Raw genomic sequence first — 7,786 nt, 5'->3', positions numbered from 1 at the left:
TTGTAGGGGGAAGTGGGTCCTTCTCCCCCACTCCTTCCCCACCCCTCCTTCCCCACCCCTCCTTCCCCACCCCTCCTTCCCCACTCGCACCCGATCCCCTCGGTGCCAGAGCGGGACACAGAGCTGGCCCAGGGACTGGAGAACCGGCCAGGACAGAGGCCCAGCTGAGAATCGTAATGAAGCCCAGACGTCCCCGGGGCTGCCGGAGCTCACCCGCAGGGACAGAGCTGCCCCGGCCTTTCCTGGTGGCGGAAATGCCCACAGCACGAGACTGGGCGGTGCAGGTCTGTTCCGCCTCCGTCCCCACGGGCCCGCGCCTTGGTCCCCGAGGAGGTGGCCCCCTCTCTGCCCGGGGAGAGGCGGCGAGGAATAGGCGTCGCCCGAAGTTGAGGTATCCCCTCTTCCCCGGCGCCCCCTAGCGGCCACGCAGCCCCGCTGCTTTCTCCCCTCCCCTCCCCTCCCCTCCCCTCCTCTCCCCTACCCCTCCCTTCCCCTCCCCGCGGGGTTCCAGGGCTTCAGGGACCCTTCCTTGCAGGAGTCCAAACGCTTCCCCGGTGGTAGCCCGCCCTCGCACATCCGTCCCCAGCTCCCCGCCTACACCCACGACAGTACATGTGCTTTGAGTAGCCATTGCTTGAGGAAGTGCTTTTGAAAAATTGCACTTGCGTAAGTAAGCGGGTGAGTAAATTAGTAAGATGCTGCTTGCCCTCCGACGAGGCCCCTGCTGTACGTCTGGGTGTGCTGTGTGTGCTCGGCTCCCTGGTGTAATCCCGGGAGCTTCCCGGGGCCTCCGGGCGGGGACCCCTGTGTGACCGAACAGACAGTGGCCGCAGCCCCTGCTGTCAGGCTGTAGGCTCTTCAGGCAGGTGTTCCGTTTCACCGGGAAAGTTCCAGAAGCTGCTGTCCTCTTCAGCCGTGGCTGGCTGAAATTCCCAAGGGAACGGGGATGCTGTGGGGCGTCCCGTGTACGCGCTGCTTCCAGGCCGGACCCCTAGGACTCAGGGCGGAAGGGTCTCTCTTGCCATGTGACCTCGTCGCCTGCGTGACTCAGTCTGTCAGCATTCTGGCGTGTCGAAGGACGTTCCGGTGCATCAGGTCAGCGGGTTCCTCTCACGATGGGGCCACGACTGTCCTCGCAATCTCCAGCGTGTTGTGAGTGCCTACTGTGGGCAGAGGGCTTTTCAGAATTTGTAAAAAATAGAGATCAGCGTCCTTGTTCTCCAAAACATATAGTCTTACGGGAAGGAGGGTGATAACAAGAGTACATGTAAGAAAATAACTAAAATTCTGTTTAATTCCGGCGAAACCAGTTGAGCACTTGTGTGAGGAGTTGGACCATGCGTTGTCAAGGTGCTTTAGAAGAAGTTAGACTTGGGGCGCCTGGTGGCTCCGTCCATTAAGCGTGGGACTCTTGATTTCAGTGCAGGCCATGATCTCATGGTTCTCAGTTACAGCCCCCTGTCGGGCTCTGGGCTGACAGTGGGGAGCCTACTTGGGATTCTCTCCCCCCACCCCCCCCATCTCTCTGCCCTTTCTGTGCTCTCTCAAAATTAAATAAGTAAACTTAAAAAAAAAAAGTTTAAAAAATTAAAGAAGTTAGACTTTTGTCAGGACAATGAGGACAAGGAATGGGACAGTATTGAAAAATCAGGGTCAATGGTATAAAAGAGGATAAGGTTGTATCTATACTAACCTGGACTCATTTTGCTGTAAATTCTGGTGAGTCAACTCAAACTCACTGAACCAAATGATGGAATAGGTAGGAATGGGCTTCAGGAACAACTGGATCCAGGACTGAAATGCCAGGAAATCGCTCTCTCCCCTTCTCCCCAATCCCCCCAACCTCTGAGACTCTTTCTCTCCCTGGCCGACAGGGAAGGGCTTTCTCTGCCCAGCAGGAAAATGGCCCCAGGCAGATCTGGACTCTTACCTTTGACTTTCTACCAAAGAGGAAAAGAATTCTTCCCATCTGGTTCCATTTGAAAGAAGAGAAACAAAAAACAGGAAAGGACTTCATGTGCGCACTTTTCTGCGCAGAGTTGGGGGAGGGGGTAATTTTATTGGTAGCCCATCTAGAACCAAATAGTTGGAGTGGGGAGAAATGTGTCCTGAAAGAAAATGGAATGGTGGTCTTGGGAAACACACCAAGGTAAACCAGTGTGAGCCATGTGATCTTTTTTTTTCTGAAATAAGAGTCCACAGTTGTGTTTTTTAAATAATCTCTAGCTTGGGGCGCCTGGGTGGCTCAGTCAGTTAAGCGGCCGACTTCGGCTCAGGTCACGACTCACTGTCCGTGAGTTCGAGCCCCGCATTGGGCTCTGTGCTGACGGCTCGGAGCCTGGAGCCTGTTTCAGATTCTGTGTCTCCCTCTCTCTGACCCTCCCCTGTTCATGCTCTGTTTCTAAAATGTTTTTAACATTTTAAATAAATGTTAAAAAAAATTTTTTTAAATAATCTCTATCCCCAACGTGGGTCTCAAACTCACAATCCTGAGATCCAGAGTCCTATGCCTTACCGGCTGAGCCAGTCAGGTGTTACAAGGGTCTACAGTTTTTAGCCAATTGCCAAAGAGATCCCTAACCTAAAATCTTAGCTATAGAAGTAAACCTAGTGACCACTCAGTTCAACTGTCCCATTTTGTAGGAGGGAATACTGAGGTGCAAAGAGTTTGGGTGATTTGCCTAAGATCACGCAACTATGGTAGGATTTCGTGTGGATTTGGCGTGGGTTGAGGAAGGGGATATGAGACAAGAGGTCCACACCCGGTCTGAATGTTAGAGTCCGAACAAACGTTGTTTAAGTGATGATGGAGTACCGTAACAAGAGGGTTTGGGAGAAACTATACAATGAGGTGAGGCTTATTTTTAAAAAATAGAATTAAAAAAAAAAAAACCTCTAAAATCAACAAGGGCCTCGCTGGTTAAGTTCCAAGGCCTCCCAGTGTTTGTAATCTTTGAGGAATTTTTAAGAACGGGTGAGGCCCCACCTGACTGGGCAAATGTTGTTCTGACTTTCCAAAAGAGGGACAAGCATATTCTAAGAAGTGCAGGCTGGCAAACTGGACAAGGCTCCAGTGTGGGCTTGTTGAGAGCAGGTTATGCCAGACAAGCCTCGTTTCCATTTTTGAGGAAGTTCTCACCCTGGCAGGTCACTTAGGGGAATACTCTAGACTCCAGGACTCCTGGCGTGTTAAATCTGAAAAGAACCTTTTGGATTTAAAAAGCCAGGGGGTGGCAGGGGTGCCTGGGTGACTCAGTCGGTTAAGCATCCGACTTCAGCTCAGGTCATGACCTCACGGTTCATGGGTTCGAGCCCCGTGTCGAGCTCTGTGCTGACAGCTCAGAGCCTGAAGCCTGCTTCGGAGTCTGTGTCTCCTTCTCTCTCTGCCCTTCTCTCTCTCTCTCTCTCTCTCTCTCTCTCTCTCTCTCTCTCTGTCTCAAAAATAAATAAACATTAAAAAAATGCCAGGGGTGGCAAACTGCAACCCCCAGCTGACATTTTATTTTATTTTATTTTATTTTATTTTTCAACGTTTATTTATTTTTGGGACAGAGAGAGACAGAGCATGAACGGGGGAGGGGCAGAGAGAGAGGGAGACACAGAATGGGAAACAGGCTCCAGGCTCTGAGCCATCAGCCCAGAGCCTGACGCGGGGCTCGAACTCACGGACCGCGAGATCGTGACCTGGCTAAAGTCGGACGCTTAACCAACTGCGCCACCCAGGCGCCCCAACCCTCAGACATTTTAAATAAATGGGGAGATTTTCCACTGACTCTGCCTTTCTGGCTTCATGATGACAGCTGTCCACATTCCTGCCTGGCAAGGAGCATCGCTACCTTCAACGGATAAAGCATGTACATACACACTGCAATTCACCCCAGGCTCTGCCGTTCCCTATTGCCTCACCCTTAGCCAGCTTCACTCACCCTTAGCCAGCCAGTCTATCTACTCCAGAGGGCATTTGAGGGTATGACCTAATCTACCGACATTCTTTTATAGAGACTTGGGGGAAAGAAGGGGGTGGAAGAATCCCTGATTCCGCAGGAAAAGGCAATCTAGCATGGGCCCCTGTCCACCAGGTAAACGCCAGAGAAGCTATAGAAGCAGAGAGCAGCTTGGATTTGAGAAACACACCTAGAAACCTTGAGAGTTCCAAGGAAGACCAGCTAGGGTGTGTAGGGTAGTTGTTTGGGGGATTTGGGCACCAGCCTGGGGATACAACGACCTGATTGATACAGCAGTGGGAGGATAGAACGGAAGAGATTTTTAATTTTTATTTTATTATTATTTTAATGTTTATTTTTGAGACAGAGAGCACAAGCAGGGGAGGGGTGCAGAGAGAGGGAGACACGGAATCCGGAGCAGGCTCCAGGCTCTGAGTTGTCAGCACAGAGCCTGATGCGGGGCTCAAACCCGTGAACTTCGAGATCATGACCTGAGCTGAAGTCGGCCGTTTAACCGACTGAGCCACCCAGGCGCCCCTCTCTGGGTCTTTTTCTGCTCTTGGTTTTTTGTTGTGTTTTGTTTTGTTTTGTTTTAGATCCCACATATAAGTGAAATCATGTGGTATTTGTCTTTCTCTAACTCATTTCGATTAGCATGATGCTGTCTAGGTCCGTCTATGTCGTCACAGATGGCAAGATCTCATTCTTTGTTAAGGCTGAGTAATATGGAAAAGATCTTTTAAGTCTTTCTCTTTTTTTCCTTTTTTTTTTTAATATTTATGTATTTTTGAGAGAGCGAGCGAGCGTGTGAGCGGGGGAGGGGCAGAGGGAAGGGGACAGAGGATCTGAAGCAGGCTCTGCCCTGATGGGAGCGAGCCTGATGTGGGGCCCGAACTCATGAACTGCGAGATCACGACCTGAGCTGACGTCGCTCGCTCAACCGACTGTGTCACCCACGTGCCCCTTTTAAGTCTTTCTCTTGCTTCTTCTCCACATCGATTGGGACGGTCATTGACACCCCACCGCCTCTGTGTGACAGAAGCTGGGAGCAATAGTTGGGGTTGCGGGTGTTGGTGGGATAACATCAGGGCACCCCAGCGGCGCCCCGATAATGAAAACAGGTGTGAAATAGTGAAAACAGGTGCACACTGACCAGATTCTTTCAGATGCTCACTTCTCCCCATTTCTTCCTCTGGCCACCAGGGGGGGTAGCGTCCCACGGGGCACCTTCCCTCCTGCAGCTCTGCTTCTAAGAGTCAAGGGTGAATCCTTGGCTGGAGGCTTTGCTGGGTGGCCCAGCAACAAACCGGGAAGAGAGGACAGGGATCAGTGGTGACTGTGTGGTGCCTGGGGCTCTACGCCTGGCTTTATCCAAGCCTCTCTCCGTAAGTCACAGAGAGGTGCGACATCCCCAAAAGGCACGGATGTCCCCAAAGACCAGAGAACAAGGGTCCAAGGGTGCATGGACCAAAATACCAGATACTGGAGGGGTACATCTTCCATTTAAAAAGGGACACACAGGGGCGCCTGGGTGGCTCAGTGGGTTAAGTGTCCGACTTCGGCTCAGGTCATGATCTCATGGTTTGTGAGTTCAAGCCCCGCGTCAGGCTCTGTGCTGATGGCTCAGAGCCTGGAGCCTGTTTCAGATTCTGTGTCTCCCTCTCTCTCTGACCCTCCCCCGTTCATGCTCTGTCTCTCTCTGTCTCAAAAATAAATAAACGTTAAAAAAATTAAAAAAAAATAAAAAGGGACACACAGTGGGGGCGCCTGGGTGGCTCAGTCGGTCCAGCATCTGACTTCGGCTCAGGTCATGATCTTACGGTTCGTGAGTTCGAGCCCCGCGTCGGGCTCTGTGCTGACAGCTCGGAACCTGGAGCCTGTTTTGGATTCTGTGTGTGTGTCTCTCTCTCTGCTCCTCCCCTGCTCATGCTCCGTCTCTCTCTCTCTCAAAAAATAAATAAACATTAAAAAAAAATTGTAAAGGAATGCACACATCCAGAAAATGATACCAAATTTATATCACATGAAGCAAAATGAACAAGAATGTAAAATAACACGGGCACCCGGGTGGCTCAGTCAGTTGAGCATCTGACTTCGGCTCAGGTCATGATCTCATGGTTTATGAGTTCAAGCCCTCCATTGGGCTCACTAGTGTCAGCCCAGAGCCTGCTTTGGATCCTCTGTCTCCCTCTCTCTCTCTGCCCCTCCCTGCTCATTCATTCTCTCTCAAAAATAAACCTAAAAAGAAGAGAATTTAAAGCAACCATCTTCAAAACATTAGGAGAGAATATTAGTACATGGGGTGGTTATAAAATATGTACATAAATTCTTTGATAAGCCTCTTTTGAAAAGGTGATTAATTCTTTCCTTGAGCGTGGGCTGAATGTACTGGCTCACTGCTTATAAATAGACTGTAATGGAAGGGATGGTGTATGACTTCAGGACTAGGTCATAAAGGCACCATGGGTTCTTCCTTTCTCTCACATTCTTGAACCACTTGTTCTAGGAAAAGGCATCTGTCACGTCATGAGGACACTCAAGGAGCCCCATGGCGAGGTCCATGTAGCGAGGAACTCAGCCCTTCTTAACAGCAGCCAGGAAAAAACTGAGGCCTCCCGCCATTGGCCACTGAATGGACAATCTTGGAAGCAGATCCCTCACCCCCAGTCAGGTCTTCAGATACTGTAGCCCTGGCTAACATCTTTGACTGCAACCTGATGAGAGATTATGAACCAGAACCACCCAGCCAAGCTGCTCCTAGATTTCTGACCCGCAGAAGCAACTATGACAAAAAGGCAGAGTTCTAGAAGATTGAAAACGCAGAATTGGAAAGCTTGGATTATATAGAACTCTACAACCCAAATCAGAGGGTACACACATATGGGCACATAGGCACTTTCGAGCACGTGTGGGATGTTTACAAAATGTTTCCTGTGTACGAAGCCAAGGAAGGAAACTTTAATAAACACCAAAGAATAGGATTCACACAATGTTCTCTGATCAATAACAATTATAATGGGGGGGGGGTGTGGAATGGGGGAACTGTTTTGGTTTTGTTTTTAGATAAATTGAATTCAAGGAAAGAAGGAAGGAAAAAAAAGAATGAGAGAGGAGAAAGAGAAAGAGGAAAGAAAGAAAAAGAAAAGAAAGAAAAGAAAGAAAAAGAGGGAGAGAGAATGGGAGGGAAGGAAGGAAGGAAGGAAGGAAGGAAGGAAGGAAGGAAGGACATCTCTTTTATCACATTCCAACAATGTGATGTCATGGAAGGTGCCAGACTCTTATGGACCCCATCCTTCTGGCCACAGTTGATTGGTCTGGGGTGGAAACTGACCCAGATGGCCAGCCAATCAGCACCTTTCCCAGGAGTTTTTGAATTTCAGAGCGAGCAGAGCTGGTCTTTCTAGGGTGCACATGCAGTGAAAGAGAATGAAATTGATAATCAGACAGAAGCAGAGAAAAGGATGGTGAGAGTTTGGGTGGTTTTTCAAGTCCTTGGTTGCAGTTATTCTAAGTCCCAGCTGCCCCTTTGACCTTCTTAGGGTTTGACTATGTGACGTACCTCTACACCTTTCCAATTCTCCTTTTGTCTAACCTATTTACAGAACAAAAATAAAAACAAAACATATGCCTTTAAAAATAGAGTACCTTAAGGGGCCTGGGTGGCTCAGTGGGTAAAGCGTCCAACTCTTGATTTTGGCTCAGGTCACCATCTCATGGTTCGTGGCTTCGAGCCCTGAGTCGGGCTCTGCGCTGACGGTGTGGAGCCTGCTCAGGATTTCGTCTCCCTCTCTCTCTGCCCCTCCCCCACCATGAATGAAATAAATACATACATACTTTTTTAA

General features: G+C 49.7%; 1 long non-coding RNA gene across 1 annotated transcript; it reads left to right on the top strand.

Moving 5' to 3' along the window:
• Window positions 1-576: 576 nt before the first annotated feature.
• On the top strand, window positions 577-6,925 carry LOC122467791. The gene is made up of 2 exons (XR_006293066.1): window positions 577-1,152; window positions 6,451-6,925. It is a non-coding gene; the product is annotated as an uncharacterized LOC122467791 (long non-coding RNA).
• Window positions 6,926-7,786: the final 861 nt, after the last annotated feature.

Source organism: Prionailurus bengalensis, chromosome B3 (assembly GCF_016509475.1).
Source record: "Prionailurus bengalensis isolate Pbe53 chromosome B3, Fcat_Pben_1.1_paternal_pri, whole genome shotgun sequence".
In the NCBI taxonomy this organism is placed as follows: Eukaryota; Metazoa; Chordata; class Mammalia; order Carnivora; family Felidae; genus Prionailurus; species Prionailurus bengalensis.
This window is presented reverse-complemented; position numbering and strand designations above follow the sequence as displayed.